This window comes from Oxyura jamaicensis, chromosome 2, assembly GCF_011077185.1.
Source record: "Oxyura jamaicensis isolate SHBP4307 breed ruddy duck chromosome 2, BPBGC_Ojam_1.0, whole genome shotgun sequence".
In the NCBI taxonomy this organism is placed as follows: domain Eukaryota; kingdom Metazoa; phylum Chordata; class Aves; order Anseriformes; family Anatidae; genus Oxyura; species Oxyura jamaicensis.
The window spans coordinates 149,796,213-149,806,994 of record NC_048894.1 but is presented as its reverse complement, the minus strand read 5'-3'; the positions used below and the strand labels follow the sequence as shown (position 1 = coordinate 149,806,994).

The 10,782-nt window shown below is 39.3% G+C and overlaps 1 long non-coding RNA gene across 1 annotated transcript; it reads left to right on the top strand.

Annotated features, from left to right (window-relative positions):
- The first annotated feature begins 2,778 nt into the window (after positions 1-2,778).
- LOC118163148 lies at positions 2,779-7,664 on the top strand. The gene is made up of 2 exons (XR_004748881.1): positions 2,779-2,874; positions 5,779-7,664. It is a non-coding gene; the product is annotated as an uncharacterized LOC118163148 (long non-coding RNA).
- Positions 7,665-10,782: the final 3,118 nt, after the last annotated feature.

Sequence of the window (10,782 nt, the reverse complement as noted above, 5' to 3'; positions counted from 1 at the left end):
CAGTCTGGCACAAGAAAAGCAAACAGCTCTGGTCACAAGAACACTTTCTGCTACTTTTATAGTGTCCATCATTTTTTCTTCATTACTGGTATCCTGTTAGAATGTTTAAAATAACTCTGCTGTCCTTTTTGTCCTTCAATTTTCTTTGGCTAAGGTTGTCACCTTTCTATTACTGCTTTCTGTACATAGCATAACTCATCATAGCTGGGCTGTTTGGTTGCTTTTTTATGAGCACTAACATTACTGTCAACTTCATGCTAAGGACAGAATTTGCTTGAAAGAGATCCATGCTTTTTGGCACAAGGAAGACCACAGCATCCTGATCAAATCATGCTCCCCTAATTCACGATGTCTGTTTGAAAATGTCAGTGCTTGAAAGACCCTTGCAGGAAACACAATGTGACCATAAGAATTTGGAATTTATAGATGTATACTGTCATATTTTATTAGTGAGACAAAGGTGCTAGAATTTACAGCATCATAACCTCTCACTGATGAGACTGAACTTGGTGATGAATGAAGATCATAACTCTTTGCATACAATATAGATTTACAGATCAACAGCAATAAAATAAATGAAGTACAAATGATGTACTGTGGGATTTATCCCTGCAATCCCTTCTCATATTCTGAGATTTTCATAAAATTAAGATTTCTTTTTATTAGACACAGAAAATGATCAGACTCAGAGATGTTACATGAAGGTTCCAGAGATGAAAATACTTTTTCTTCTTCCTTTTTTTTTTTTTTTTTTTTTTTTTTTACCACAAAGATGAATTCAAATCAGAATCAAAATGCAAATACTTGTTTTTATCTTACTTATACACCTTCTCTTGCCTGAATGAGATTCACTGTATTATTGCTTTTACATGTTAATGTGCTCAGTCATGTGTAAGACAGAAGAAACAGCAGTTCTGTCCCAAGGATCTTACAACCAGTTCAGCCATGTCTGTATGCAAGAAAGGATACTGTAGTGTTATAAATAAACAGTGGTTAATTACTTAAGCTGTAAGTAACTTTTAAACAACAAAGGAACATATTGAATGCTAGCAGTAAAAACACTGTAAGACATTCCCTACTGGAATAAATCTGCTTACTGTAGATTAAGTTGTAGCCTCAAACTACCTGATAATTCAGCTATAACGTTTCCAGTTTGACAAATTTTAATATTAAGTGTGTGTGAAATTTCAGCCAGAGGTAAGGCAAAATTTTAAGACTAGAAAGTTGCTGCTACCTAAAGAAAACAAAAACAAAACAAAACAAACAAACAAAAAATTAGGTTCTGGAAGTATTGGATGTTTTTTGCCTTGAGCATAATCAGAAAGCAAAGAGGAAAAATAGAAAACCATGAAGTGATATAAAATAATTCTAGTGATAATGAAGGAATTATTGGGTCAATCATTTTGCCCTGCTTCAGATCAGGGGCTCAGAAACCAGCAATTGTCATTTAAGTATGTGCTATACACAAGTTATTTAAGTTAGTAGTGCAGGATGAAATTCTGGCTTAACTGAATCCACAGTCCACAGTAAAACTCCCATCTACACCATTTATATTACGCTACAATAATACCTCTCTTCCTCAAAATAGCTTATGAATTCACTGGTCCATCTGTGAGTGTTTTACAATAGGAATCAAATATCTCTGAAATGATAGCTCTACATTTTTCTTGTCAAGGTCTGCCAAGATATTCTTGCATGTCAGTGAGACATCAGCACTTTAAAGTCTTCTGTAGATTTCAGCCAAAGGCATAAGGCCAAAATACACCCCTAAACAGCTAGTATTATTTAAAAAGCTCCAGAAAGGTTGAGTCATTTCAAAATCCAACTGGAAAATGGAGTATGGAAACAGGCAAGGTATTTTATCTATTAAGTAATGATCCAGTGTTAAGAGCATTTACACTATGCATCCTCTACCTGAGAGGACTTGAATTCATGCACCATCCCTCTGAGGAAGTGCAGAAAGCATCAGAGGGCAGTTTGAGTTAAGAACCTCTCAGCTTATCACTTCCTCCTTTAACATCTGATCTATTTTATATATCATATTCAGATATTCACTAGAACAGGGAAAGGAACCCCTGTAACCCCCTTTCTAGCTGTATGTCCAGATCTTGTGTTGCTGTCACTACTCAAACTGTATTTTATGCCTGGGCACCAGGGAGCAGAAGCTAACAGAGATCTACCAAGATTTTGTAGTGTTGGTGTTTCCTAAATATTAGCATTAAATATTTTCAAGCACTTCTGTGACTCTAGACCTCTAACACATTATGGTAGATGAGTATATATGTCATCTGGATACAGATGGTGTATTTAGAAACAGTGTGGAGTGACAAATCTGAGATCACAAAGGAAATCCTTGCCAACTAAAAAACTAATTTTATGATTTGTAAGCCCAGAACTTGAAACTGGGATGCTGAACTTGAGGTTGATAATTTTGGATGGTGTTTTCAGACAGGGCACAAAAAAAAATGACTATCAGGAAAAAAAAAAAAAAAAAAAAAAAAAAAAAAAAGCCTCTTTTTCATGATTTTCCATCTTGTTCCTAGATGAAACAATATAGAAGACCCAACATTTGGGGCTTCATTGCCATCCATATGTTACAGGTAGATCTCACCATGACACCCAAAGCCAAATTTTAGTTATGCTATATTGGTAGTGCCTAGCAGCCACTGGGCTGTGGATGGAAGTGAACACAGCATGAGTCATCTTGGAGGAGAGGGAAGTGCTGTGTTGTGAGTGGGAGGAAGCATTTGGATGAGCTGGCAGAAGCTGTGACTGCCGCAGGATGCAATGATCAGTCATTACTCCTGAACTCAATAGCAGCAGTGGCTGGAAATAATTCTTGACTTCCCTTGCCTGGTGACTGTACCCTCTCTGGTAACTATGGATGTCTTGATGGTCTTCTTTGAGTTAGTTAACTCCTGACTGTGACTTTGAATGTGATCAGGTTAAGATAACCTCTGATGTGGCAGGTTTTATGGCACCCACGTAAGCCCTATGGCCAGTCGAGATCTCTTTGAATGCCTAAATGAACATCTATTAATATCCATTGCATGGACATACTGTACAGATAGTATTTGTGTGGACTGACAGTGTCTGATCATGTCCATCAGAAATGCTTTCTCTGCAAGTGTAGATGCAGATCAACACAGTGTGATAACCATACATATTTGTTGCTGTTTTAGGTGAGACCTTGCTACATAGCATGATGGTGACAAGAATCCCCTCAAATGCTTCCAGATGCAGGTTTGTACCCAGTAATTATAAGCCCATCACACATATTTTATGAAATAGAAGAGTTGATCTTCAACAATTCTGACACTGAAGAGAGGAAAATGGGCCTGCCACAGTGGCACCTTGGTTCAACTGCGAGGTCATAAGAGGGTCCAGGTTTGCACCTATTTCCAGGCCTTGCTTTATTGTGGCAACATTTGGTAGCAGGAAGGCTGCAGGGGTGGCTTCTTTGAGCAAAATCCAGCAGCTGTCCCATGTCAGAGAAGAGTCAGCTCAAGCTGGCTCCAAAAGGGACCTGCCACTGGTCAGGGCCGAACCAGTGAGAGACATTGATTGTGACCCTGGGAGAGCAGAGTTAAGAAAGGAAAAAAAAATAATAATAATAAATAAATAAATAAAGATTAAAAAAAAATCTGTGCCACAGCACCTGGGAGAGCACAGTAAAAAAAACTATGAGAGAAGCAGCCCTGCAGCCCACCATGTGAGTGCAGCAGGAGGGCAGGAGGTGCTCCAGGCAGGCAGCAGCAGTTCCCCTGCAGCCTGTGGAGAGGCCCCTGGTGGAGCAGGCTGTCCCCCTGCAGCCCATGGGTCCCACATGGAGCAGATCTCCACGCTGCAGCCCGTGGAGGAGCCCCCGCTGGAGCAGGGAGATGTGGCCTGGAGGAGGCTGCAGCCCATGGAGAGCCCCTGCAGGAGCAGGCCCCGGGCCGGAGCTGCAGCCCATGGAGAGGAGCCCCCGCAGGAGCAGGGGGTGTGGGGGGGGGCTGCCGCCCGTGGGGGACCCGTGCTGGAGCAGTTTGCTCCTGGGGGATGGACCCCGTGGGACGGAGCCGTGTGGGAGCAGTTCCTGAAGAGCTGCTGCCTGTGGGCAGCCCCCGCAGGCTCAGTTTGGGAAGGACAGCATCCCGTGGGAGGGACCCCACGGGGAGCAGGGGCAGAGAAGGACCGTGAGGGAGCAGCAGAGACGAAGCGTCAGAGACTGACTGCAGCCCCCATTCCCTGTTCCCCTGAGCCACTGGGGGGAAGGAAGTAGAAGAGGGTTGGTAGGGAAGGTGTTTTTAAGTTTACTTTTCTCAGCATTCTAGTCTAGTAGTGATAGGCAATATATTACATTAATCTCCCTATGTTGAGTCTATTTTTCCCGTGATGATAAGCATTGAGTGATCTCCCTGTCCTTATCTCAACCCTTGAGCCCTTCATTCCATCGCATTCCCCTGCCTCCCCTCATTTTCCTTTGAGGAGGGGGAGTGAGAGAGCTGTTGTGGTGGAGTTCAGCTGCACATATGACACACATTTCCTTCCTTTGGCTGCACCTTCCCATCCCAAGGGGTCTAGAACATCTCTTTTGAAGGTGGTGAAATCAGGAGCTGTGGAAGCATCAGAAATAAGCAGTTCCTTCAGTTCAGGCTCTGAGAAAGCTGCAGAAATGCTGCTTTCATCCCTCTTGGCAGCTTGTCAGAATTAGAATCAAATGACCTTAAATGTGTTTATCTTTTTATTATGCAATTAGCCACATTACAGGGTCCTGTGATTTCTTTTTGTGACTTAATCCTTACAACTGAATTGCAGAGCTGTCCTCGCAATAGAATCAATAGAAACTTGGGAATAGTAATAATTATAAGCCTCCTGAGCTTTCCAGTCTCCCAAATTAATGTATGTTTTAATTAGCTATTGGTACTTAATTCACTACTGGAAGCAGTTCATTTAAACCATTGCAAAATCATGCTAAAGGTATTTCCATTTTTTCTTGAGAAAATGAAATCAGTTCTTAAAATATCTAGAAAGTTCATGCTTTTTACTCACATGTTCACAATGAGTTTCAGAGGGAAAGGGAAGAGAAAGACAGTTTTCATTTTACCTACTTTTTTTTTTTTTTTTTTTTTTTTTAGTACGGTACTAAATAAATTCAGTGCTTAACAGCCCCACCTCCTGGTGGAAAAGCAATGATAAAACCAAAATTGAATTTCTGCAGGGGTCATATATTTTCTGACATTTTTTTGCTAGCTCTAGCTTACACAATGGAAATGTATATCTTTTTAATCTTTGCATTACAGCTCTGTAGCATGTTTAAAGCTTTTTTATTATTATTTTTTTTGACTGTTACCCTGTATTCCCTCATTGTTTCTCAGTTCACAGAGATAATCTATTTTAATCATAGATGTTTCTTGCAATAGATCTCTCCTTTAAAATAGCTGAGAAATCCATTCTCTGTTCTTCTGTGCCTCCCCATAGCTAGAAATCAAATCAAAACAAAACAAAACAAAACAAAACAAAACAAACAAAAAAAAAAACCCAACCAAACAAACAAACAAAAAGCAGGATCTGGGAACTAGTTACTCCTGAAACTAATCTTGTGGACCGTGTTTTCAGGAGTTGAAGCATTAGACCACAGAGAATTCCAAGATGGTGTAAACTCTGCAGAATAAATCATTAGGTGTCAGAAAACCACTATGCACTCTCATAGATGAGGCTGTGTGTGCCCTTAGGAAGGACATTTCCCTTTTGGCTCTCTCTCCTGTGCTGGATTTTCTGTTAATTTTATTCCAGAATAGCCTTGCAATTGCAACTACTGATACCTTTTATTCTCTTTCATTGATTCCTTTACTCCAGAGGTGGACTTGAAGAAATTATATGAACCCCAAATAGCTAATACTGAGAAGACTGCCAACATTTTGGGAGATTAAAACAACCTATACTCATTCCTTGGAAGCATCATGAGGACAACAAAAAGGTCAGTGACTTCATTGCTAAACAGAGCATGCAAGTAAGGAGTGTGGCATGCACGTGAAGAGGAGCTGTATGCTTCACAATGAGAGGCACCTTCGATATAAATCATGGAAGCTTGCTTCACATCTGCCACATTTATTTTTCTGATTCAGTCTCTGCTTCAACCTCTGTGCCGTCTTTAGGCTTGCCAGCACCTCTCCCCCAACTACCTGTCAGCCCAAATCTTCCACAACCTCAGGATTCCCATCACTGCAGCTGGCCCTGCAGCATCTTGCAGAGGGGAGACTGTGTTTTGCAGCGAACTGCCTTTTGAGCAGGACTTCTGAGATGGTGAAACCTCACTCAGCCTCACATAGCTTGCTAGGCAGTTGGGGGTTGGCTGGGGTGAGCAGTGGCAACAGGGCATATCTTTCCTAGAATTAAATGTAAATTAGACCATATTAATGAGTGCATTTTAAAGCACCACAGGGACCAGGAATAATATGCTTCTTACTGGCATTAGTGTATTTATAGAGAAAGCCACCCAGCAAATAGGTGTTTTAGTTTCCTCAATTGTCTGTAGGGTTAAAATGCCTCTACTAATTCTTTCTAACAACATTCCTTTAAATACTAATCAACATAAAGCCTGAAGCTATTGACCCTTGTTGCAACACAACACATTAACATGCAAGGGAAACCTTCTCTGCCCATTTCTGAAAGGGGCAAAGCAGCTCTGGGCCAAGCATTTGGCCCTGCAGAATCATTATTCCATTTGCAAGCTTAACAAAGCGCTGCATTAGATTTCAGGAACTATTGATTGCTCTCTAGGTGGTTATGCAAAATCAATTGTGGGGTTTTGTTTTAGGGAAGAGAGTAGGAGAGGAAAAAGGTTTTGACAGGAAACATGCCAGGATTTAAAAGAAGAAGCATGTGGTTGAGAGGCATAGGAATGTCATGGGGTCACAATTTCAAAGGTTGAAGCTCCATCCAGGCAAGTCCTATCTGTTGCTCTAATATCTCATCGCAGGTTTCTTGAGGCTGTCTTGAAGGGTTTCCTGGCTTTGTTCACTTCCTTTTCATTGCACAGAGAGCTCTCTATGGTTTGCAATTTACTATATTTTAACAAATAAATTAAGTCACTAGGGAGAAGGGGAAAGAGGATATCTGTGCATATATTTTGAGGTATATCATACTTAAAAGGTTGCCTACAGAAGGGAATAAATAGGAAGGTTATTTGGATGAGGATTTCAGTCTTTCCAGTTTCCATGTGCATAAGCATACAAAACATTTCGGTGCTTAAATAATTTGTTGAAAATGGGCTACACTGATTCACTTCTTACAGAATCAAAGCTATAAAGCATCCCACATCATCTGCTTTACCTACAACATTTACTACCATTGGGTAAAACAAAATTAAGCCCATGGATACACTTCAGCCCATACTGATGGAAAATATAAGCCATTTAGGACTGAAATAGCAGTTAATGTTGATTACCTCCCAGTGACCATAACGAAACTTGTAAAAATTATACACCTTGGAAGAGTCATCAAAGATATTTAGGAAAAGGCACTGTAAATGAAGGATGTACCTTCTCATCTATTGCTGGACTGTTCAGAGAGTTTGTAGTATCACTTCCATTCTGTACGTAGCCATATGTATAAAAATGAGTTTGTTTTTCCAGGCTGTCAGGGAAAAGCCTCTTGGAGAGCACTAAATTCACACACAACCACTCTGTCAGTGTCTAGAGCTGGTATGGGATAATAGTGGCACGACTCGAGAATTTAAGAAATGGAACCGAAGGCTGTATATAACTGAAGCATAAAAAAATGTGAAAGAAAAAAGAGAAATTACCAATATGGCTCATGTCTTAGAACCTCTAGAACACAACTGAAAAAATTATTTATAACTAATAAACTGCTTCTTTATATATATATATATATATAGCATGTGTACAATCTTGCAGTGGAAACAATAATTAGTATATTGTTCATTAATAGCTCATTGCAATATTAGAAATTTGAACCATATTGGATTACTACATGAAAAGCATTGGGATTACTATGGGAACCCCACCAAAGTCAAAATTCAATCAAAGGAATTGCTATGTGAGTGAATTCTGCAACAAATGAACAATTCATGCATTTAATAGTTCTGTGCTATATACCTTTTAAGTAGTTGCTTTTCAAAATTCACTTCTTTGGGCTTGCTATTCCATTCACAGTTTTTATTTTTGGTACATGTTCAAGTAGAATGTGGACCTACTTTAATTTTCCACTGAGAATATACATACTAAATTAATAAATATCAATAATTAATGTCAATATTGATATACGTTAATAAAGTAATTATAAAGCTGGTAAACAAGAGTGAAAAGCACATTCAAAGTCAATTAATTCAAAGTGGAGAAAGTATTAGGAAAGATTAGGAGACTAGTGATGCCAGTATGTCATTTTGGGATGTCTTTATTTTCCTTTTTACCTCTTCATTTCCATTGGCATGGAGCACACCACTGCTAGCAGAGTGCCTGGTGTGACAGCAGTTTTATCCACGCAACATTCCCTGGTCTCGGCTGACATCAGAGTAATTAGTGATATAATTATGGTTCGTCATAGACAGATGTTTCTCAGTGTGTAACTGTGTCTTAATGATGAGTCTTTTCCAGCAGTCACCCACTTCTAAGCTGGAAATGTTACAGTTTTTTTTTAGAGGATTCCCAAAATTCCAACAGTTTGTAAATTTAATCAGAAGGGTGGTGCTGTTGGTAGAGAAGCTAATTGGCTTTCATCATGGAGAACAGACCGAGAGTTTCTGCTATGAAGTCCCATGGAAGCATGAACAAAGCCTGAGTTCTCTTTCTAGTTTTCTAGTCTTTTTTTTTCTTCTTTTTTTTTTTTTTTTTCCATTTTTAAGATTACTTAATAACCCCTCCAGAGTTTCACAGTGTGAAAGATAGCACCATATTAAATTAAGCAATGTCTTGATGGTTTTAAGGAGTATGGATGTGCTGGGTGGAAATTTCACCCTCTTTTCACAACTGGGCTGGAGATTTTTCTTGGGTTTGAGAAACAAATAATTTAGATAAAATGATCTTTCTTCAAACTGCTATGTATCACATAAAAGATTCTTCAAGCTGTTTCAAGCTGCTCTGTATCAAACCAAGTAATTATGAAGTTGTAAAAACTAGCCCTCTACCTGCACAATTACTTTCCTCACAGGCTGTGAGAGGAAGAATCTTTTCATTCAGGAATTCCACATGCATTTTTCCATCCTGTTACTTCACATTAGTTCAATTAATTAACTAAATAGTTAAGGTTTTTATTAGTATGGAAGAGAGGAATCTTTCTCAGTATGACCCTCCTCCATAACACCATAGAGAGAGAAGGAGTGGCTGCAAACCAAGTAGACAGACATCAAGGGTAGCAAATAGTGGGGAGAGGGAAGTATCTTTGTGAAAGGTTGGTTGTAGCTCCACCTTCAGTACACATGTAAGGAATGGTTTATTCAAGCAAGAATGGTTTATTCAAGCTGCGCTGTTTGGATCTCAAGAGATATAAGTACTTAATTCCACTGCAAAATGATTTGTTTTATGTTCCAAATTCAACCAGCAACTTTTGAAAGTTGATCTGTGGAATCTTGCATTAGGAAAGGCAAGTAGCAGAACTTAGGTGTAGTTAAGAGCTTTTGAAAACATAAACACGATTTGATTTAATTTCAATGGAAATGAAAAGGACTCATTCAAAATAAAGAAAATTTCTTTGAGTTGGAGGCAACAGATCTGTGGAACTCTTTGCCAAAACAAGAGAACTACAGAAGTGTGGAAGAGAGATCTATAAAGTATTCCTAAATGGAAAATCATGTCACGTTGATGAAATCCCCTCAGCTGAAAACAGTTCCAGGCTGGAAGAATCAGAATTAATAGGTCTGCTGCTGTAGTCATAGGAAGGAGGTGTTAAAGAAGTTGTAAAGGAAATTAAGTCATATAGCGACATAGAAAGATGGGGAAAAGACTGTTTTCAGTCAAATCAGAACTGTGTAACTGCATTCATGCCCTTTATCAGCTCTCCCCTTCACACTTTGATATTTTGAAGGCTCTGGGCCATTTTTTTTCCTCCAGCTCTTGTATTTGCTTTGATAGGATGCACACATTGTTGTGTGCCTTGTAGTCTGAATGAGCGAACACATTAAATCTAGTGGGCCACTTTCTTCAAAAGCAGCTTTTATACTTTGCCTGTGATGGCCTGGATGGCACTCACCAGTGTGTGAGGTCAGTGCTCCTCCACTACAGCTGAGCCTGTAACCAGCAGATGATGGATCTATCTGTCACTCCAGTTGCTGATGAGGATCAGTAAGAAAGCAGCAGGAGGATTTCACCCCAGATGGCAGAATTCCCCAAATTACATTTTTCCTTGGATACATGGATGTTTACATCTTGGCTCTCGCCCTCTGGTTTTACAGCTTACTCAAGTTAATTTCAAGACCTTCTTCCTTTTTTTTTTTTTTTTAATTTATTTTTTTGTTTGTTTGTTTTGTTTAGTTCTGAAGAAACTTTCCTTTCATAAACACACTGCAACAGAGAAAGTCATGCTCCATTGACTTGGCGTGAAGAATGTAGTTGTGTGGAAGCAGCTGCTGCTGTTGTTGTTAATGGCCAGCTTCCATACTTCTTGTTTGCATTTTGATTCATTATTCATATGGAGAGAAAGGAATCAACTCAAAATATTAGAATCAGCCTATGCTCTTTACTACCTTTTTTTTTTTTTTAACTCTTCAAAAAAGCAATTGTTATCTGAAAATAAATTTCTCATTATTGACAATGACACTCAAAAATTAGAGAAGTTGATGTA